The sequence below is a fragment of the Anolis sagrei genome, chromosome 3 (genome assembly GCF_037176765.1).
Source record: "Anolis sagrei isolate rAnoSag1 chromosome 3, rAnoSag1.mat, whole genome shotgun sequence".
NCBI classification, from domain to species: domain Eukaryota; kingdom Metazoa; phylum Chordata; class Lepidosauria; order Squamata; family Dactyloidae; genus Anolis; species Anolis sagrei.
In genome coordinates, this window is record NC_090023.1 from 182,032,528 (window position 1) to 182,056,989 (window position 24,462).

Here is a 24,462-nt window from a genome sequence, read left to right on the forward strand (position 1 = left end):
TTTACCTACATCCAGAGAGCACACTGGACACAAATAATGATGGATCTGGACCAAACTTGGAACGAATACTCAATATTCCCAAATATATAATAATAATAACAACAACAACAACAACAACAACTTTATTTATATACCGCTCTATCACCCCGAGGGGACTCAGAGCGGTTCCTAGGTAACATTACAAAACATACAAAGTAAAACAACATAACCATAAGATTAACAAAACAATATAAACATAAAAATTGTCACCATAATACACATCTATTAAAAGTAATCCTGCCTGTTCAAGGCAATTAAAAAAATTATATGTGAACACTGGTGAAGTTTGGGGAAAATAGACCTTGACATTTTGGGGTTGTACTTGCTGGGATTTATAGTTCCCCTACACCTTAACCCCACCAACAATAGAATTGGATTAAATTTCCCACACAGCACCCCCATGATGGTCTTTGGTGACCCCTCTGACACCCCCCTTGCAATTCCCCAGGGGTCCTGACCCCCAGCTTGAGAAATGCTGCCATTAGCAATAAAAAAATGAAATGTAAATACTTTACAGCATATCAGGACCAACTTCTGTATGGAGGGGAAAGGCATATCTGACAATTGATGAAAGGTTGAACTGAAACACTATTTACACTGTCTTATAAAATCCAGATTGTCTGCTTTGAACTGGATTATAAAGTAATGTCAATCTGCAATAATTCTATGGTGTAAATGTTCTTTTTGTTCCTCTGTTTTAATCTTTCAAAATTTTCTATTATATTGAACTCAGGAAGTCAGTCATGTTCACTTCAGTTTGCTTTATTTCCCTTTTATTTTATGGACATTCTTTGAATGGCACCTGTTAAAGAAGGAAGAGTGTTGCAGAAATGAAGCAGCCTCTGCCGTGGCTGACACAAGACATTTTGATGTCTGAAGCAAAGCACTTCCCAATACTATTTTGCTGTTTTGCACTGGAGGTAAAATATCTCATTGCTACCTCTCCGTGGCAAAAACAAAACTGTTTTGCAAGTTGCTGACTTTACCACTTGCACTTGCCAGTGGTTAAGTAATACTTTGCATTATCTCTAAGGAGGATAAATTTGCCACAGGAGAGAGTTTCCAGACCAGAACTTGTTAGCAAACCGGAGAAAGAAACAAATCCCACCAATGTCAACTCCTCTTGAAAAAGGGACGCTTAGGGAGAATTTCAATGAGTTGCGTCCTTCTTTTTTTATGCCAAACTGCTAAAAAAAAATCCAAAACAACCCAACAAGTTTATTCTTAAGCAAATGAATGCCTCCATTAAAAATTAACTATTTAGGGACTGCTTGTTGCCCTGAACAACAAAACAAGTTCTATTTTTGTTTCATCGATCAATTGAGTACACAAATGATAATTCTGTTATTGATTTCATGCTTCCCTTGGAGTTTAATATTGAAGAGTGGACAAGAAGTCATGCCAAGCAAAATCAAAATGGTTATGTTTTTTAAAAAGATGGCTAATCTCAACAAAGTGAAGTTTCCAGATGTTGTCATCTTACGTGCAATTGCCATTTCATAACAAAACATTTATTTCATTGCAAAATTAGTTTGAGATATACACATTTCAGAATTATAAGTATTTTCTTAGATTTATTTACCTCTCAGGCCCCTTCTACACTGCATATTATCAAATCAGATAAATCACATCTGATTTGAACTGGATTATATGAGTCTACATCGCCATATAATCCAGTTCAAAGCAGATAATCTGGATTTTATATGGAAGTATAGATGGAGACTCAGTTTGGTCGATTCCCAGTTAACCAAAACTCTCAACCTGCAAATAAAACTCTAAAGTTGCATACTGCAATCAGAAAACTGTTTTTGTACTCCAGTAACCATTCACAAGTAAATTTGTCATCATTTAATTTTAATTACTGCATTTCAATATTGAGATCAAGTCAATATAGAGATATAATATGGTGTATATTATTAGGCCTGGGGCCCCTAGTGGCGCAGCGGGTTAAGCTGCTGAGCTGCTGAACTTGCTGACTGAAAGGTTGGCAGTTTGAATCCAGGGAGCAGGGTGAGCTCCCACTGTTATGCCCAGCTTCTGCCAACCTAGCAGTTTGAAAACATGGAAATGTTTTTTTTTCTTTTTCTTTTGTTCATCTGTTCTGTTTCTTATATACACTATAAAAATATAAATTTCTTAAAAATGAAAATATGCAAATGTGAGTAGATCAATAGGTACCACTCCGGTGGGAAGGTAAGGGTGCTCCATGCAGTCATGCCGGCCACATGACCTTGGAGGTGTCTATGGACAACGCCGCTCTTCAGCTTAGAAATGGAGATGAGCACCAACACCCAGAGTCGGAAATGACTAGACTTAATGTAAGGGAAAAACTTTACCTTTAATTAGGCCTGTTTTTAATAGTAATTCTCAAGCAAACAAAAGCTGCATTTATTCAGTCCAATTGGGTGCCAGTTCACTGAAAGTCTACTGTATACTGCTTTTCTCTCTCTGTGTTGCCTTTGACTTATGGACACTCCATGAATTTCATAGGCTTTTTAGGCAAGGAAAACTCAGGCATGGTTTTACCATTTCCTTCTTCTGAAATATTGCCTAAAGCACCTAGTATTTGTTGGTGGTCTCCAAACCAATACTAATCAGTGCTGACCTTGCTTAGTTTCCAAGATCAGATGGGATCTGGTGCCTTTGGGGTATTCAGTAAACTCCACATTAAAGCTGTTATACAGCACTTTCAATACGCAGAGTGTTTTTCAATGCTAAAAATATTACTTACAGCCTAAAATAAATAAAGAGAAAACTGGAGCGTTTCCCAGTCTGTATTGCCTTTTCATTTCTTTCTCTTAACAAGCAGCATTAAAACGATGATGGATACAACATCAACATGCACTGCATTTTCCTATCTCCTACCCAAGGACAGCCTTGCTATTAGGTAGCCTAAAGCTTCTAATTCAGGTGGCAAATGCAAGGAAGACAGCACTCTCCCAGTTGGTTCATGGTTGAAGGACAGATCCCTATGGATCAAATGCCCCTTGCTGCCACCCTAGCAGTACCATTCGCAAACAATTCACTTCCCAGTCATGTCAGTTTCTGTATGTGTAGTAAGGTGGGAAGTCATCTTAGGCTCCTTCCACATAGCTGTATAAAATCCACATTGAATTGGATTACAGTGTTCCCTCACTTATTGCGGGTGTTACGCTCCAGGACCACCCGCGATAAGAGAAAATCCATGAAGAAGGGACTGGTGAATGAGTAAGTGAGGGAAAGCAGCAGTGGCAGCAGAAGTAGGAGCCTGGAACAGGCAGCCAGGCTCCTGCTTCTGTAGCCGGTGCTGCCTTTGCCACTCTTCTTGCTCACTCGCTCAACCCCCTCGCTCGCTACTCACTGGGCCAAGTCTTGGTTCTGCTGCACAGTGAATGAGTGAGTGAGGGCTGCAAGGGCAGTAGCAGCAGAAGCAGGAGCCTGGCCACCTCTTCCAGGCTCCTGCTTCTGCCGCAGCTTCCACCTTTGCGTCCCTCCCTCCCCCGTCCTCCCTCCCTCGCTCGCTACACATCAGGCTGGGTCCTGGTGGCAGAGCCAGGACTCAGCCCGGTGAGTAGAGAGCAAGAAAGGGAGGGCCACAAAGGCGGAAGTAGCAGCAGTAGCAGGAGTCTGGATGAAGTGGTCAGGCCCCTGTTTCTCCCGCTGCTTCTGCCTTTATGGCCTTCCCTCGCTCACTGACCCACTTTCCCTTGCTTGCTCATTACTCACCATGCCGCATCCTGGTGGCAGAACCAGGACTCAGCCCAGTGAGTAGCAAGGAAGGAAAACCGCAAAACAGCGAGTCCATGAAAAGCAAACCGCGAAATAGCAAGGGAACACTGTATATGGCAGTGTGGACTCATATATTCCAGTTCAAAGCAGATATTGTGGATTATCTGCCTTGATATTCTGGGTTATATGGCTGTGCGGAAGGGCCCAGAGAGTGCATTGCCACTGTAGAACTAATGCATTTTGACACCATGTTAACTGCCATGACCATGTTGTCCAACACAGTACTCCCCACCCCAATGATGCAACCGTCACCTTTCCCTCTCTTTGCACAAGGTCTCTGCAACCTCCATGGTGGACCACCAACAGCAGATCCTCCAGAAGCCTACCTCCTCCATCTATATACATAAAAAATGTAATGTTCATTTGTGGGATTAACATAATTCAAAAACCACTGGATGAATTGACACCAAATTTGGACACAATACACCTATCAAGCCAACAAGTGACCCTCACTCATAAAAACACTGAAAAACACAGCAGCAGCAACGTGTGGCAGGGGACAGCTAGGTATAAATAAAAATGTAATGTTCATTTGTGGGATTAACATAACTCAAAAATCACTGAATGAATTGTCATCCACACATAATACTTTTATTCCCTACCCCCATCCTTTCCTATATGTCTATGTTTATGTGTCAAAATATATTAACAAGCTACGATTCTCACCAGAGATAGTGCTAGGGTCAGCACCTCCTGCTGACCCCAGAAAGGAATTTCTAAGTCCTTACAGGTCAGGTTAATCCTTAGACAAAGATGACCATCAGGGAGTCATAAACTGTAATCCACTGATCCATACATATGCACGTGCATGAGCTGGACACCAGCCAAAGAAAGGAAAATGTTTCAACCCCTTTCATGAAATATGACTTACTTGTTTTATGTTCACTGCCTTATATCTCTTATCTTCCTTCCTTATCTCTTTCATGAAATATTTTATACAGTATAAGACATTATAAAAGGACAAGTTGTATTGACCTTTCCACCCCTGCTCGACCTGAGCCAGATGTGGCTTTCTCCAGGAGTATCAAACTATACCTCAGGTGGAGGGTACAGCCCAATCAGGAATCATCTGGTCATTGTATACAAACAGTACCCATTAGTGAGTTTCCTGATCCCCATCTGGAACTGTCCCAGGTGTGAGCCAACTATCAACAGGACAAAAATCAAGAAAAAGAGACACTGATCACTTGGATACACATTTTTGGTATTATTTATTCTGCCTTGACTGGGATCGGGCCCTGAGATCATCAGCTTTTCTCTCCTGCATCCAGGCTCCTCATCTCCATAATCCTATCATTGTCACAGCTGATGGAGCAAGAACTTAAAATTCCCAAATATGGTCTTTCCAGAGAACTTCCTCCAACCAGGTCAACATCTAAACAGCTGACTGGGCAGCCCCAGGCTCCCTCACCCAATGAGGAGGAGATTCCCTGCCACATCATTCAGGAGGTGAGCTGGCCCGGCCTTTCCTCTTGACCAATCAGGAGTGGAGGTGCAGCCGGCTAGCTCCCATGCTTGGCCAATCATGGTCAGAGACAGAAAAATTAAGCAGAGACAATATTAGCAAAGGGAATTTCTCTGTATAAAAATGGTTACACACAACAATATGGTTATGCTTGTTCATTTATAGCATCCATTATATACATTACATCCTTTCTGCAGATCATAATGAAGTACCGCCATGAGTCATATTCTATTCAGGAATATTGGTAGTTAGCTAGGTTCACCAGGCAGGATCCTCCTTAACTGTGGTCCATAGTCTAAAATCGACTTAGAATGTTAAGGAATCCTGGAACTTATAGTTTGGTGAGGCATCAGCACTCTTTGGGAGAGAAGCCTAAAGATCTAGTAAAACTACAATTCTTATGAATCCATAGTATTGAGCCGTGATAGATGTCAAATTGTAATAATTCTACAGTGTAGATGCACCCTTACACAGGCTGAATCGAGGCTGGATCTCTGCCATATAATCCAATTCAAAATAGATAGTCTGTATTTTATTTGATAGTGTAGATGGGACCACAATTGGCTGCTGGTGACCCTTCCTTTGAGAGCCATATGATTTTTGTGCCGAATTACTGAAATGCCCTTAAACCACCAAGAGTAAAACAGTATGTGGCTCTAGTCCCAAATGACTGCCCTTACTACGACAGTTAACAAGTTGTGAAACAGAAGTTATTAAATAAATATAGTCAGATTAAAACAAATAAAATGTCTAGGAAATGATGCTTTATTGGTTAGAAGCTGTCATTTTAACTTGTCTACCTTGTACAACCATTGTCAATAGTTGTAGCTTCATGCCACATTTCAAGAATACAACTTGGGAAAACTTGAAAAAGAACTGACATTTGTAATAAGACAGTTGGGAACAACAGTTTAAAAAGGCATCAATTTCAGACTATTCTGCAGTGAGACCTCTATTCCCAATTATGTGCTACAGCAGAGGAGCCCTTCGGCATTAATAAATTGCAGCTCCTAGCATCCTGAACTATCATAGCCATTGAGAGCGAAGGCTGGATTTTTAACAACATCCAAATGTCTACACAGTTCTCAACCCACTCTATAAAGTCTCACTTGAAACGTTGGAATTTGTGTCTGAATAAATACTGTTGGCCTGTTAGTCTCATGGCATGGCAGCAATGAAAGTTTACACTTCTTCTTCTGCTCCTTTAACAATAAAGGGAAAGCACTTGTGTTGGCTCACCCCGCCGCACACATTTTACAGTTAAAAATAGATAAGGTATACCTTGATTTTATAAGAAATTTATTCAAATCCTAAATGCATTAAAATGTATGTATGTGCATTACAAAATGTGCACAAATGAATATATCACTCTCCAATGCATGCAAACCCAGCATGTTGCAACTGGATATCCAACAAGAATCTAGCTATAGTTTAGAGAAGAAAATAGAGAGAAAGATTTTAACATCTCTATGGCTGCATCTACACTACAGAATTAATACAACTTGACACTACATTCTTATACCATTCAATGGTATAGAATCCTGGGAGATGCAGACTGGATCTACACTTCTCTATATTCCAGGATCTAAACCCAGATTATCTGCTTTGAACTGGATTATATGACTCTACACTGCCAGATAATCTGGGATAAGAAGATAATGTGGAATCAGATCCTGGAATAAAGGACGGTGTGGATGCAGCCATGGATTTGTTAAGTCTAACTTTCTCTACCAAAGGTTGGTGGTGCCTCACCAAACCACAAATCCCAATATTCCATAGCATTGAGCCATGGCTGTTAAAGTGGCATCAAACTGGATTAATTCTACAGTGCTGATGCATGCTGGGTCTTCATTTTAAAAGCCTCCTTTTGCAGGACGGTGATTGACAGATATTGAGAATACTTCTAAAATACTGGAGAAGGGGGTGGTACACAAGGTCTCATAGATAAATGAAAACATATCAACACTGCTGTATTACCTCATTTCTTTTAGATTCTCACTAACTGGAGCTCTGTAAATCTAATGAAACCAAAACAGAAAAAATAAATAAAGAGAAGCTCTTGTTGTTAGCGTCTTATTGTTATGAGAGCACCAACACAAGGCAGTACAAATATTAGCAACTCAATGAAACCAAAGTCAAATATCATTGGTTATCCCTTTTATATCCCTCTTTTTTCATCCAAGGAAGTTACAGCACCTTATATTATGTTTCTCCTCACCTGAACCCTCCAACTGCCCTGATTTGTCAGAGATAGTGCCAATAAATCAGGAATGGGTAATTTTTTTAGCCTTGGGGCTGCATTGTGGACCCACCGGGAGGGCGGGGCCAGGTGGGAGGGGTCCGTTTACACACTGGATGGGGCAGACTCATGAGGGGTAGGGCCCGGAAGAGGGCGGAGCCAAGGGGGTGCAAAGCAGGGCCTGGGCCATTCTCAGGTTGTTCTCACAGGATAAGGATGGGACTACTTGCCCCATCCTTATGCTGGGAGAAAGGCGGGACATGCAACAATTGCCCTGATATTCTTTCTCCAATCACGAGGCCGTCCTTACATTATGCCAGGAGGAAGGCGAGACATATGACAGCTGAGAGTGCTCCAGAGGGTTCTGTTGCACTTCAGACCAGGAAGAAGCGCTCTGACTTAAAAACACCACACAGCTGAGTGAAAATGCAAGCAGTTTATTGTAGGTAATTTTTTAAAAAGGCATTAGAAGTAAAAACACTTCAAAGAAATAGGTAAATCCAAGTAGGTAGAAAGATAAACAAATAGTCCTGGAAATTAATCCATCAAAATACATGAAAAATCAACACAAAAACTTCCAAGGTAAAACTCCAAATCATGAAATCAAACAAGGTATAACTTGAACCTTTCCAAGGTAAGACTGCAAGGTTCGCCACTACATCTTGATTCAGTTCCAACGTTGCTTCATCTGACCACAAATTCTGTACTTGACACTTGTCCCCTAATTTATTCTAAATCCCTGCCTGAAACTTGTTTCTATTCAGCCTAGACTGTTATCAATTTCTCTCTCAACATAGCAGAGCGCCGGAGAGATTGTTGAGCTATTCTGTTATGTCTGAAAACATGCCTTCTATCTTCTGGCTCATTACTTTCTGCAGCTGGGCCAGGTGCCGAGCTTTTCTCAGTCTCAAAGGCCTGGGAATTCTCTGGTAGCAATTCAGCAATTCTACCAGAGACTACTCCATCATCCCCCAACTCTTCAGGAACATTCTCATCAGCAAAGACACTTTGAATCTCATTGGCATACTCTGCATCTAAAGCACCCTCATCATTAGAAACAGCATTGTCATTGTCATTCCCAACATCATTAGAACCAGCATTGTCATTCCCAACATCCAGAGTGCTCTAATCATTAGACACAGTCACAGGCTGATCTCCAACAGGTTCTCAGCTGCCATGTGCCTTCTTCGAGCTGTCCTCCTGGCATAAGGATAGTGCAGCTTGCACCATCCTTATGCCGGAGGGAGTGTGAGGCAAGTGGTGGCTGAGAGTGCTCCAGAGGGCTCTCAGCTGCTGCAGAAAGCTATGTCCTTATGCCAAAAATACAGGGTAAATGAGGGGCTTAGGTGAGTGCACCCGGGGGCTGCATCTGGCCCCCGGACTGTAGTTTGCCCATGCCTGAAATAAATCCCACTTTCCTCGACTTCTTTTAAAACATCCCAGTATCTCTTTCCTCCTCCCAGTTTCCATCAACTGTTGCCATATGGGTGCCAATGCAGTGGGAGGTGGAGAGGAGGGAGCAGAGTCTTGCTTTTTCCCAAAAGCAAACTGCTGCAGCATCTTCCAAATTGTCTGTTCTTCCTTATTAATAAGATTTGCAGTCTGGATCACATTTGTCTTTTCACCTGTGAAATGTTGGGGGGCATGGGTCTCTATTTGTTTTTCTAGAAACAACATAAAATCATCGGCTTCCCCCACGTCACTTATCGAACTTTATGGTGGTATCTACGACTTTTATTTCCAGGTTTCATACCAATGCTTTGACCACATTGAGCGCAAGAAAAGGCCCTCAAATAGATATTGTTCAATGGGCTTTTCAGTGTCTTTAAAAAGCCCTGCATGGAATCCTTTCGGAGTTTTTGTTTTCTCAGCCCTAATTATTCTTGCACAAACTAATGGAAAACCTTCCTGGGTGGAAGAGCAGAATGTGCCTCCAATTTTAATTAAGGAGGAAAAAAGAAGCGTGTTTCAGTTATCAGTAGTTTGGTAAACACAGAGGCAAAAGATAACTTGGGAAATAATAAATAACATCTTTTTCAGAATGAGGAAAGATTAGGAGATTCCTCTTTTCTAATTTAAAACAGAAATAACTATCAGGAAATATATGAAATGGCACATAAGGTAAATACTGTCTTGATCAAAGTTATTACATGGGATTTTTATTGTTGTTCATAAATACAAAAAAATAGGAGGGCGGCTTCCTGTAAAGTGACATGGACAAAAATGCCACCCATTTCATCTCTGGAATTTCTTGCCATGTCATGCACTAATGCACAACTGTGTGAAATATTAAAGAGAACTAATCTAAAGTATGCAACAGAAATACACTATCTTGACTGCCGTAAATATTTAACATATTTTATTTGGATGTCTAACATAATTTTGTATGTTATTTTCAACCACACAGAGAACTCAAAGCTACATAGACTTTCTTATATAATATTGTGGAATTGTTATTCTGAAACGCTAAGCCTTTAAGAGAAAGGCCTTTTCACTAGGCTAATTAAAAAACCTTGCAATATGATTAACCATTGAACTATCAGCATAGGCTCTTCACAATTTTTGCCTTAGTTTGCAGAGTTTTTGCTGGGTTACTTTTGCCATTCCATTTCCATACTTTGTCATTCTCATGAGAGGCTTTTTATACAGAATATCTAGAAAAGTTACAAACGTTTTTAGAGGATTGCAAAGTATCCATAGCGGTAATAGTCAAGGCATTTCAATAAAAAAAGATTTGGGTACACATTGTTTAATAAAGTACACTATGTAACAAAAATTGGAAAAAAAATCAGTTTCTGGTTTGAAAGTGTTATGTCCTTTTTAATTCCACTGTACTTTCTTTGTAAGTAGTTGTTCACACTGTAAACCTTTCAGTGTAAACTTCACACTGTAAACCTTTCAATGTGCTGTTTTAAACCTTTTGTGCAGATCGCAAAAAACAAAAAATTGCCGTTTAATAAACCTTTTCCATTATATAACCATCACCACTCAAGCAGGGAGCTTTGAAATGGTTGAGATGGTCTCCGAAGCTTTACAGGTCTCCGAAGCTTTAGGTGCTCTTACTGCCTATTACAGGGAAAACCAGCTGATTCCTAATCCATCTAAAATGCAGACACATGCTTTTCATCTTAAGAACAGACAAGCATCTCGAGCTCTGAGGATTACCTGGGAAGGAATCCCACTGGAGCATTGCAACACACCCAAATATCTGGGAATTACTCCGTACTATGTTCTGACTTACAAGAAGCACCAGCAAAAAGTGGGCGCCAGAAATAATATCATACGAAAGCTGACTGGCATAACCTGGGGATCACAAGCAGACACAGTAAAGACATCTGCCCTTGCACTTTGCTACTGTGCTACTGAGTATGCATGCCTAGTGTGGAGTACATCTCACCACATTCAAACAGTGGATGTGGCTCTTAATGAGATATGCTGCATTATCACAGGATGTCTATGCCCTACACCACTGGAAAAATTATACAGTTTAGCTGGTATCGCATCACCTGACATCCAATGGAAAGTAGCAGCCAGTAATTAAAGGACCAAGGCATTGACATTTCAGGCCTGTCCTCTATTTGGATAGCAGCACGTCAACGTCTTAAATCAAGAAATAGGTTCGACATAATGAACATGGATAAACTGACATCTTTACTATCAAAAATACAAAACAAACATATGAAGACGACGGACTGGACACCCTTGAAGATATGGCTTAAGGATAATAAAGTAAAACTTTTGATATAAAAGGAGAAAAGTTAACATAACACTGATAGACCCACCACTAGAATAAAGCTGAAGAAGAGAACAAATTCAAGATATAAGAATACATACGGGCAAAACCACTATGAAGAGAAACTGAAGAAGCTACCCCCCCCCCCCCCCACACACACACACACACTTCCCTTCTACTTCTTTTTCATTTTTTTCTTCTCCCTTCCTACCGTCCCTCCCCCCTGCCCCCAAGTTTTATTGTTGTAAAGAGAAAAATCCGTGTGTGTGTAGCTTCCTTATATCTACAGAGATACTTGCAGGAACACCTAAGCAAGTGAGAGCCCAAAAGTGGCAGGCAAAAACCCAGCATGTCAATCAGTGACTAAGACCAGATGAGAAACTCCATCCTGGGCACACAGAAGACTGGACAACTTGGAAGGCACTGAACAGACTGCGCTCTGGCACCACGAGATGCAGAGCCAAGCTTAAGAAATTGGACTGCAAAGTGGAGTCCACAACATGTGAGTGTGAAGAAGAGCAAACCACAGACCACCTACTACAATGCAGTCTGAGTCCTGCCACATGCAGAATGAAAGACCTTCTCACAGCGACAGCAGAGGCAGTTTCTGGTCAAAGGAAATTTAGCATAATGTCAAGTTTTAACGGTGAAATTAGCATAAAGTAAATTAGATAAAGTAAAGGTAAAGGTTTTCCCCTGACACAAAGTCCAGTCATGTCCGACTCTGGGGGTTGGTGCCCATCTCCATTTCCAAGCCGAAGAGCCAGTGTGGTCCATAGACACCTCCAAGGTTACGTGGCTAACCTGACTGCATGGAGTGCTGTTACCTTCCCGCTGGAGCGGTACCTATTGATCTACTCACATGCTTTCGAACTGCTAGGTTGGCAGAAGCTGGCCCTAAGAATGGACACTCGGATTCAAACCTGCGACCTTTCGATCAGCAAGTTCAGCAGCTCAACAGTTTAACCCAGGGGTCCTCAAACTTTTTAAACAGAGGGCCAGGTCACAGTCCCTCAAACTGTTGGAGGGCCGGATTATAATTTGAAAAAAGCATGAATGTATTCCTATGCACAGTGCACATATCTTATTTGTAGTGCAAAAAACAGTTAAAAACAATACAATAATTAAAATTAATAACAATTTTAACAAATATAAACTTATTAGTATTTCAATGGGAAGTGTGGGCCTGCTTTTGGCTGATGAGATAGGATTGTTGTTGTGTGCTTTCAAGTCGTTTCAGACCCTGAGTGAGGGCCGGGTAAATTACCTTGGAGGGCCGTATTCGGCCCCTGGGCCGTAGTTTGGGGACCCCTGGTTTAACCCATTGCACCACCAGAGTCTTTAGTTACACATTCATACTAAGTATGCAATGCAATATTTTTTTAAAGCCTACATGAAAATCATATTGAATGATATGAAATTTCTGTCTTTGTTTGACCTGGGGTGACTCATTCAAGAGTCATGAGCTGAGCATGCATGCTGAAATGAAGTACATACTCCCAGACAATGGATGTTCCCAGATATATGATGAATGAGATATGAAACAGTCTATAGATTTTGAAATTATTCCTTTCATGCGAATGCATCATGGAAATACCGGATTGTTGTATTAGTGCTAAAGGAGCTGTGACTCTGCAGATGTTTAAATATTGTTGGATGCCTATTCCCATGAGCTTCAGCCAGTATGGCCCATTATCTGGGATGGTGGGATATATAGCCAGAAAACTTGTGGAGGGCTCATGAGTGAACATCTATGACACAAGTGTCAAACTCAAGGCTCATGGGCTAAATCCGGCTCTCCATGTCATTTTATGTGGTCCTCCAGATGCTGAACTACAACTCCTGTATTCCTCATCATTACATATAATGACTAGAGCTAATGGGAAGTATGTAGTTTTTCTGGTTTGACTGGTTCTATACTGCCCTATATACCCCAAGATCTGAACCCAGATTATCTGGTTTGAACTGGATTATATGTCTACACTGCCAAAAATTCTGGGATAACAGATAATGTGGGATCAGATCCTGGGATATGGGCCAGTGTAGATCCAGCCTTCGGCCCCTTCCGCACAGTTGTATAAAATCCACATTGAAGTCTATCATATGATAGTGTGGATACAGGGCCCTTCCAAACAGCCATATAACCCAGAATATAAAGCTAGAAAATCCCACAATATCTGCTTTGAACTGGATTATCTGAGTCCATATTCCAGTTCAAAGCAGATATTGTGGATTTTACTGCCTTGATGTTCTGGGTTATATGACTGTGTGGAAGAGCCCTTAGTGAGGATAGTGGAGTTTGAATTTATACACAAGGTTTGTGGATATCATGACTGACTTTATAATGTCTTTTAATCTTTCCCAACCTCAGAGTCACAAGTGCTATTGGGTTGCAATTCCCATTATTCCCACTCTACATGGTGCAAAATCTGAAGTGATGGGAGTTTTTATTTAGTACCATCTGGGTAAAAAAAAACAACTAAAGAACACCAACCACTATGTCCCTAAATCCCAGTTGGCCTGTATCCATCGATTTTCCATCCAATGATTCAGCAGCCCTTTGGGACAACCATAGGGCTGATGTGGCCCTTGACGAAAATACATTTGACACCCCTGCTCTATGATATATATTCCCAATCTCAGACTCCTAAATGTCATTGGACTATAGATCTCAGAATCCTGGGTTGTAGCAGCTAAAGTCCATCACCATCTCAGGTTTGGGAACCACTGTCCTGTGAACTTGCAGCATGGAAAGCATTTTGGTGTTTGTTTCTAATGCAATTTGCATGATGCAAAATGACTTTGAAGAGCCCATTATCTGAGCAGATTTTAGCATCTCTCCCCACACCTTAAACGGCCAGCTGTCACATGCCCCAAATGTCAGATCAGCTCCTATTATTGGATTCAAGCTCTTCAGCAGCATTTTCAAGCAATCTGTCCAGTCTGTGCTATGTATTGCCAGAGGGCCTCCAAATGACCCAGCAGTGCATTTGGGATCTTGGGGGGATGGAAGGGAGGGGATACTATTTCAATAAATTAGCCACATACTTAAAAATGCCATCAACATTCTGTATCAATTTCATCTCCCCAGATTTTGGGGATCGAGGTAGCAACAGTCATTCAAAGAAGCCTTACTATATTTTCTCTCTTGATATATAAACTCAAACAATTCAACAAATGTTATAATGACTTTAGATATTTATTTTATTTTAGATAAAACCATCATGTTTATATGCCGATTTTCATTTGCTCAAAATGCTTCTAAGAGCTCATCTCAGATATTGGAAAAAAAACTCAGTTCAACAAAGATTGTACCTGCTAATTACAACAATTTTTCAGGAAGAATTAAAATATGATCGTATAGCAGCATTTCTCAATCTGGGAATTGGGACTCCGGGGGGGGGGGTCACGAGGGGGTGTCAGAACACCATCAGAAAACACAGTAATTTATGTTGGTCATGGGGGTTCTGTGTGGGAAGTTGGACACAATTCTATCATTGATGGGGTTCAGAATGCTCTTTGATTGTAGGTGAACTATAAATCCCAGCAACAATAACTCCAAATTTCAAGGTCTGTTTTCCCCAAACTCCACCAGTGTTAACATTTGGACATATTGCGTATCCATGCAAAGTTTGATCCAGATCCATTATTGATTGATTAAAAAGTGCTCTCTGGATGTAGGTGAACTATAACTCCAAAACTCAAAGTTAATGCCCATAAAACCTTTCCAGTATTTTGTGTTAGTTATGGGAGTTGTGTGTGCCAAGTTTGGATCAATTCCATCATTGGTGGAGTTCAGAATGCTCTTTGATTGTAGGTGAACTATAAATCCCAGCAACTACAACTCCAAATGACAACCCCCCCCCCAACCCACCAGTATTCAAATTTGGGTGTATTGGGTATTTGTGCCAAATATGGTCCAGTGAATGAAAATACATCCTGCATATCAGATATTTACATTACGATACATAACAGTAGCAAAATTGTAGTTATGAAGTAGCAACAAAAATAATTTTATGGTTGGGGATCACCACAACAGAAGAAACTGTAATAAGGGGCCGTGACATTAGGAAGGTAGAGAAATGCTGCTGTAAATGATATATATTTCACATGGATGACTGAGTTCCAGGTGGCACATCTTCAGTAGGATCCGTTTTAGAAAGAACACTTTCATTTTAACAGCTGTCATTTCCGCAATGTAGGCTGTGTGTTGTGACAGACACAATGGATTTTTCCATCTCTAGCTCTAAATCCATCCCGGTTAATGCCCTTTCTCCCACTAATCCTAAATTCCTAACTATTTACTCATTACAGTTATCAACATCTTTTAGCAAAGAAACCTCCAGACAACCCTTTCAATCTTATCTCATATGTTGTGAGGATACGTGAAAAGGAAGATACTAGAAGACTCTATTATTTGCAATGCGATGAACACTGAAGGTACTCAGAAAAGGGTGTAGCTGATACAGGAGGCCCTAAGGGAATAACTGAATAAGTGAAACTGTGAATAAGCAAAACTGTGTATGTTTGTTCTGCAAGGACGGGCTTACACATTATATTCATGATTCCTTGTCAGAAATAAACTGCTTTCTCTTTAATTCAGTTGTTCCAAACCTATTTTTGACCAGGGACCACTTTGACAAGGGACCACTCTACAACATTAGTACCAAAAGGGTTACAAATTAGTTTTTGGTCAACTTAAGATTTGGTTTGGTTATTTGGGGTGCTGATTCAGAAAATTCAGAAAATTGCATTGGATAGACAACATCAGCTCTAGTTTCTCATATATAACATATGGCACCCATTAGTCTCCACTGTTGCACTCCAGGACAGGAAGAAGCCCTCTGACTTAAAAACACCACACAGCTGAGTAAAAGTGCAAACAGTTTGTTGAAGATAATTTAAAAAGAATTAGCAGTACAAACCCAAAGAAATAGGTAAATCCAAGTAGGTAAAAAGATAAGCAGGAACAAATAATCCAGGAAATAAATCAATCAGACTTAAATCAAGAAATAGTTTTCTTAGAACTACAGAGACACTCGCTGGAACACCTCAGCAAGCGAGAGTTCAAAAGTGGCAGGCTCAAACCCAGCACCTCAATCCGTGGGTGATACCAGATGAGAGACTCCCCCCTGGGCACACAGAAGACTGGGCGAGTTGGAAGGCGCTGAACAGACTGCGCTCTGGCACCACGAGATGCAGAGCCAACCTTGAGAAATGGGGCTACAAAGTGGAATCCACAACATGCGAGTGTGGAGAAGAGCAAACTACAGACCACCTGCTGCAATGCATCCTGAGCTCTGCCACATGCACGATGGAGGACCTTCTTGTGGCAACACAGGAGGCACTCCAAGCGGCCAGATACCGATCAAAGGACATTTAATCAGCTACCAAGTTTGAAAAATTTGTGTTTTTTTAAAAATCTGTTTGTTTGTTTTGTTCTATTAGAAATGAAATACAATGTTCTGGTTGCGGATGACACAATAAATAAATAAATCCATCAGAGTACATGAAAAACCAACACAGAAATTTCCAAGGTAAAACTCCAAATTTGAATCATGGAAATGAACAAGGTATAACATGAATCTATCCAAGGCAAGACTGCAAGGTACGTCTTGATTCAGTTCCAACGTTGCTTCATCTGACCACAGATTCTGTACTTGGCACTTTTATCTCCTAATCTAATCTAAATCCCCGCCAAAACAGGTTTCTTTTCAGCCTTGACTCTATTATCAATTTCTCTCTGAATCTGGCAGAGCGCCTGAGAGATTGTTGTTCTATTCTGTTCTGTCTGAAAACGTGCCTTCTATCTTCCGGCTCATTAATTTCTGCAGCTGGGCCAGGTGCTGAGCTTTTCTCAGGCTCAAAGTCCTGGGAATTCTCTGGTAGCAATTCAGGCCTTCTTCCAGAAACCATCCCACCATCCCCAAACTCTTCAGGAACATTCTCATCAGCAAAGGTACTTTGAACAGGAATCCTATTGTCATTATCTGCATCTAAAGCACTCTCATTATTAGAAACAGCACTGTTATTGTCATTCCCAACATCATTAGAAACAGCATCGTCATTCCCAACCTCCAGAGTGCCCTGATCATTAGACACAATCACAGGCTGAGCTCCAACACTCATCTGCTCGCCCACAGAAAACCATATTTAATAATTTAGAGCTGATATCATCTATCCAAGGGGTCAAGGCTGGTCAGCGACAGGGAAGGAGGAACTGGAGGTGCAAAAAGAGTGGAAATAAAATAAAATAAATAAATAAATAAAGAGGAAGGAGGTTTGTGGACCAGATTTTCATCCTCGTGGTCCACAGCCCACAGGTTAAGAACCACTGCTTTAACTGGACATACAGGAGACTCCAATACATCTATAGAGAAGTAAGGTCTTCTGTTTCCAATGGGAAACTTGTGCGCCAGCTGTGCCCGTACCTTGGGAAGTCTGACTTGGCCACGGTGGTCCACGCTTTGGTTACATCCCGTTTAGATTACTGCAACGCTCTCTACATGGGGTTGCCTATGAAGACTGCTCGGAAGCTCCAACTAGTCCAACGTGCGGCAGCCAGAATGCTAACACAAGCAGGGTACAGGGAGCATACTACTCCTCTGTTGCGCCAGCTCCACTGGCTGCCAATTAGCTTCCGAGCATAATTCAAAGTGCTGGTGTTAACCTATAAAGCCCTAAACGACTCCGGCCCAGTTTACCTGTCCGAATGTATTCTCCCCTATGAACCATCTAGGTTGTTAAGATTGTCTGGAGGAGCCCTGCTCTCAATCCCACCGGCCTCTCAGGCGCATCTGGTGGGGACGAGGGACAGGACCTTCTCGATGGTGGCCCCTCGACTCTGGAACTCTCTCCCACTGGAGATCAGAACTGCCCCCTCCATTCTGTCGTTCAGAAAACGGGTGAAAACCTGGCTATGGGGTTTGGCTTTCGATGAGTGAATCAATATTTCTGTGATCGGATAGATGACAATGAATGATGGACTACAAATTCACTATGACGACTGACCATTGTTATTATGTGATTGCATTTTGCTGTTATAACGTTTTAAATTGAATATGTTATATGATGTTTTTAATGATTGTTTTGTGATTTTATTGTTGGAAACCAGCCTGAGTCCCCCGGTATACAAAATTGCTAAATAAATAAATAAATTGCTCCCAGGTTAATACAATTAGGATTTCAATCTTACAAGGAGTGTAATGCCTCATGTAAGCAAATCTTACTGAGTATTTATTATTTATTTACCATATTTGTACCCCGCCCTTCTCACCCTGAAGGGCACTCAGAGCGGCTTTACACACAGTCAACAATTCAATGACATAAAAAACAACATACAGTTAAAATAAACATTTACATTAAAACCACAAATTAAAACATTACAACAGCCATTAAAACCATGCCATCCACAATCGTAATCCGGTACCAGTGCCAGTAAATCATACAGCTGCAGCGTAAATCTCCAGCATGCCTTTAGCCTTGCAAGCTTAGCTTCGATTTCCAAAAGTATAGATTGCAAAAACTAGAATGAAAGATGCCAGGAAGTTATACCACTGATAAAAAAAACCCTTTGTTTTTAAAATGAAAATCAAATTTTAGAGCCAAACACTGGCTTCCACACAATGTGGAAACAAGGGAGACAGAAATCCCTGAACGGGATTGTTATTAAAAGACCTTCTGTTCCTTTAAATGTTCTAGCGCATCTCTCCCACCCTCAATTCCAACCATTACTATCTCCATATATTATACTTGTCATAACTCTCTGCTACAGTGAGTCAGTGTGCTGAAAATAAACTTCATGGCTTCTATTCGAAAGCAGGAGTCCAAAACACTGAACAGAGACAAAAAAAGAGGTTTCCCCTCTGTCCTAGTGTAAACCACAAAAAAGGAGGAAGTTGGGATTTAAAAGTTGTGATGAATGCTGGAAGGAAAAAAAACTGCTCTAAACATCTGATAGAACAAATAAATCTTCCTCTGTGAAGCAAGACTGGCTTGCCATCCTCCAATTCTTCCCAGTTTGGGAAAAGACCCAGGAGAGGCGCAAAAGCAGGCATCTCTTGCTTTGCAAAACCCTTTTCAAAGTCATTTTTCCAAGCACATGGAGCCCTGGCTTTAAAATCCTATATTTATAAGACCAGTTTAATTTTAACCCAAGACCTACAGTACTCTCTTTCAGGCAAATCTCTGGTCTCAAAAGCCGGAGTTTCAAAATTCATAAACTGACCCCAGTCATTAAAGCATTTTTTTTAAAAAAAATAGTCAAATGCAGCAAAGAGTCTGCGTTAAAAGCTTCTACTGATCTCGATATATTCAAGAGGCTGACAACTTGCCCCCGTCCTCACCAACTTCACCTTCCAAACTCCAGTCATTTGGGGAGAAGAGGAAGACACCAAAACCAGAAATAACCCAAGGAACTGCAGCAAAACCCCACACTTGCGCACACATCCAGGCCACAGTTGACACTGCGAGGAAGCCAATTTTTAATCACACCCTTCGGTCTTTTTTTTTCTTTGTATGGGATGTGTCTGAAACAGTTTTATGGAGAGACCACTGGGATAATTTTGTCACTCATGGACCTTCTTTCCAGCAGCAACAACCCATCTCTGTTCAGCATTTCAAGCAACCTCTTCCCCCACAACCCCAAACTGGCTCCCTTGCAACTTCAGGATCTGAAACACTATCATCTTTTCAAGTGTATTGACTCCTCTCTCTTCTGGGCAGGGAAAGTAAGCATGGAAGTCCCAGAAGAAGTTCGTTGTTGTGTTCCGCTCACAGACTCAAGCGATTCTGAAAGACGGAAAAGGCGCTGCAAGGTGCCTTTTTAAAGCATTTTAAACTGCCCATATATTCTGGCATATAACATGACTGGGCGTATAAGACGACCCCCAACGTTTACAGTTAAAATATAGAGTTTGGGATTTATTTATTTATTTATTTACTTACTGTATTTGTATACCGCCTTTCTCAGCCAATCAGCAACCCAAGGCGGTTTCCAACAAATCAGTACATATAAAAACATAATACAGATTAAAACATTAAACAATATAAAACACCACAAAAGCAATAAAAACAACATCATTAGCGTCTCATTATTATCAAGCATTGTCCAGTTTCATTGTCAAATCGTTCAATTTCCTATATTAGCTACTCTGCATTTGTAAACGCTTGCTCAAACAGCCATGTTTTAACTAGCCTCCGAAACGTTAAGAGGGAGGGAGCAGATCTCCCTGGGGATGGTATTCCATAGCCGAGGGGCCATCACTGAGAAGGCCCTGTCTCTCATCCCCGCCAAACGTACTTGAGACGAAGGTGGGACTGAGAGCAGGGCCTCCCCAAATGATCTTAGAGTCCTCGATGGTTCGTAAGGGGAGACACACTTGGACAGGTAAGCTGGGCCAGAACCGTTTAGGGCTTTATAGGCCAAAGCCAGCACTTTGAATTGGGCCCGGTAGCAAACCGGCAGCCAGTGGAGCTGGTGCAACAAGGGTGTTGTATGCTCCCTGAGCGCCGCTCCTGTTAGCAACCTGGCTGCTGTTGGTTGGACTTGTTGAAACTTCCAGACCGTCTTCAAAGGCAACCCTACGTAGAGAGCATAGCAGTAGTCTATATGAGATGTAACCAGAGCATGGACTACCGTGGCCAAGTCAGACTTCCCAAGGTACGGGTGCAGCTGGAACACAAGTTTTAACTACCCCTCTTCCAACGCACACCAAATAAAATTTTTTAAAAGCATCAGATTTGATTTCAAAATGGTATTTTTCCTATTATTGTACCTCCTCTGGCTCTCAGATCTCACACATGCGCACCTGCACCACTTCACTACAATCTTCAGGAGTGAGATCTGAGAGGCAGAGGAGGAGGTATGGTAATAGGATACAAGGGCAGGCCAGACAGGTAAAAGAGTTGTGTTTTTCTGGGCTCAGAGCCACTCTATATCTTTTTTCCATACCCCAGGAGCCCTGGACGCATGCAGCTTGTTCCGCCCTTCACTTACACCTCCCCGGTGAGGCGCTCCTTCATCTTACCATCGGGACCGCATTAAGTCCATGAATCCTGATGAATGAGTTTTCTTCTACCATACTTGTACAGTGTCACCCTTAATGCTTTTATACAGTCACTGCATATGGCAGGGACGTGGCCACTGCTATTTTTGAGCTCCCCCCACAATATGCAGCAACCACAGACTCTCCAATCTGGATTGGAAGTTTCAGCACCCGCTCTAGAAGACAACTACCGGCGTATAAGACTACTCCCGCATATAAGAGTACTCCTATGCATAAGGCTACTCCTGCGTATAAGACAACTCTCATGTATAAGATGACTCCTTCGTATAAGACGACTCCCGTGTATAAGACGACCCCTGACTTTTGAGAAAGCTTCCTTGGGTTAAAAAGTAGCCTTATATGCCAGAATATACGGTATGTTTATTTCAAGTCCTTGCAAAATGCCAGGGCATCTCTTGGCAGGAACATTACTCTCCCGCCTAAGGTGGAATGTCTCTTCTAAAGCGCTGTCTCCTGCAATGTGTGGTGAATCATTAAACATGCACTAAGTACAGACATTTTTCTCATTTCTCAGAACTATTATTACATTAATGTGCAAAGCAAGGAAAACTCACAATTCAACAAGCCTTTAAAATATATCAGTGAATGTTGTTACAATTGACTCTCAGCCCCCTTCCACACAACTGAATAAAATCCCACATTATCTGCTTTGAACTGGAATATATGGCAGCGTTGGCTCAGATAACCCAGTTCAAAGCAAATATTGTGGGGTTGCCTGCCTTAATATTTTGGGTTATATGGCTGTGTGGAAGAGCCCTCAACCTGAATTCAAGCAACCAGAATATTCCAACAACCAGCAAAAAATCGAAGAAGCAATATGTTAAATATTATTAAATATTAGCTGTACCCGGCACACATTGCTGTGGCCAACCTTCCTCTCTCTCTCTCTCTCTCTCTCTCTCTCTCTCTCCCTCCCCCCTCTCTTTTTTCTCTCCTTCCTTCCCTCCCTCTTTCCTTCCTTCCCTTTTTTCTTTCCTTCTCTCTTTCTTTCCTTCCTTCTCTCCCTCTTCTCTTCTTCCCCACCTTTACTTTCCCTTCCTCTTTCTCCCCTTTCTTTCTTCTTTACTATTCTTGGACTGCAACTCCCAGCAGTCTTCCAGATTGATTTACCAACCTACCTATCCCCATCTAATCTATCTATCTGGAAGATTGCCGGGAGTTGGAAATATGCAGGAATTGGGATGCTCTCAAAGAAATCCAAGGAGAAGAAAGCTTGCATCTTCGAAGCAGTGCATTTGGATCATCCTCCTCTCTTAAAGGGCATCTAGGGGATCTAGGGGATGCTGGGAGCTGTAGTCTGGAAGAGAATGTGGATATGCTATTGTGTGGTTTGTTTGCTTGGGGGGGGATTGTTTTTGCACATGCGCTGTAGCATCTTTTTGCTTTTTTGGCTTTTTAAGTCCCTGTGTTTTTCAGTGTTTTTATTAGTGATGGTCACTCATTGGCCTGATAGGTGTATTGGGTCCAGATTTGGTGTCAATTCATCCAGTGGTTTTTGAGTTATGTTAATCCCATGAATGAACATTACATTTTTATTTATATAGATTATATGATTAAATATGTTAATATTTAATAAATGTTATTAAATATGTTAATGCAGTGGCGCAGCGGGTTATACTGCTAAGCTGCTGAGCTTGAGGACCAGAAGGTCAGTGGTTTGAATCCGCAGATGGGGTAAGCCCCTTTCTTAGCCCCAGCTTCTGCCAACCTAGCAGTTCGAAAAAATGCAAATGTGAGTAGATCAATAAGTACCACTTCAGCGGGAAGGTAACAGAACTCAATGTATTCATGCTGGTCACATTACCTAGGAGGCATCTATGGACAATGCAGGGCTCTTTGGCTTAGAAATTGTGATAAGCACCATCCCCCAGAGTGGGACATAACTAGACAATGTCAAGGGGAAACCTTCACCTTTACTTATAAAATATGTTAAATGCTAACTTTTGTATTGCACTTTTAAAACTTAGCTGAAGTGTTGGATTATTAGCTGCTTTGAGTCCTCATGGGGAGAAAGGCAGGTATAAATAAAGATAATAATAATAATTTTTAGAATACAGTAAAACTGTGTTATAATAAGTTAGGTTTGTCTTTACTTACTTTAATTTGTTTTTAATTACTTTTTCAATATTAGTATCAAGCCAATATAGAGGGGTTTTTTTGTATGATATAGTATTAGTTATGGGGCCCCTTGTGGCGCAGTGGGTTAAAGCGCTGAGCTGCTGAGCTTGCTGACCGAAAGGTAGCAGGTTCGATTCTGGGGAGCGGCGTGAGCTTCCGCTGTCAGCCCTAGCTTCTGCCAACCTAGCAGTCCAAAAACATGTAAATGTGAGTAGATCAATAGGTAACAGCGCTCCATGCAGTCATGACCTTGGAGGTGTCTATGGACAACGCTGGCTCTTCGGCTTAGAAAAGGAGATGAGCACCACACCTCAGAGTCAGACATGACTGGACTTTATGTCAGGGGAAAACCTTTACCTTTTATAGTATTAGTTAAGCCTATTTTTCATAATAACTCTCAAGCAACACGAAACTGCATTTATCATCTACCAATCCGTATGGGTGCTGGTTAACCAAGAATTTACTGTATTAGTGATGATACTAGTTTTATACTAAAATTATAAATAATACATTTATAATCAAAATATTAGCGATGTATCAGGGTTGGAGGGTACATGAAGGCAGGCCCTGGTCTTCAAGTAGTTTACAGATTAAACACAAGGAACAGCAAACAAACCAGGATTATTGTATCATCATCAAAATCAGAAGGTAAACTAGCAAGCAGGAGAGGCCTAAGCCATTTTGCCGCCAGAGGCAGCAAACAAGATAATGAACCACTCCTTTGTCTGAAAGCCCAATGGATTGGTCTTGGGGTCTTTCTGGAAGATGCTGCCAGCAAGGCATCTGTCTTCACGGATACCTAACTTGGTCTGTATGTGTGTTCAGACTTCTCCTTCTGCCTCCCAGCAAATGTTGCCGGAAGTGATAACTGTTTTTCTTTGGTAGCACCACCTCTCCCGAGGAGCGGAGAAAAGTCTCCTGCAGCAATATACAATCCTTGACCATCAAAGATTATAGAGGCTGAGGATATATTGTCACCCATTGTACTGGTTACATTTTTTTTGTCCAGTTTAAACTTTGCCACAAAACTCCT

At 41.3% G+C, this 24,462-nt stretch overlaps 1 protein-coding gene across 1 annotated transcript in view; it reads right to left on the minus strand.

Annotated features, from left to right (window-relative positions):
* PRKG1 (protein kinase cGMP-dependent 1) overlaps positions 1 to 24,462 on the minus strand; it is a 926,264-nt gene that overhangs the window by 896,215 nt on the left and 5,587 nt on the right. The gene's annotated exons all lie outside the window — the stretch shown is intronic.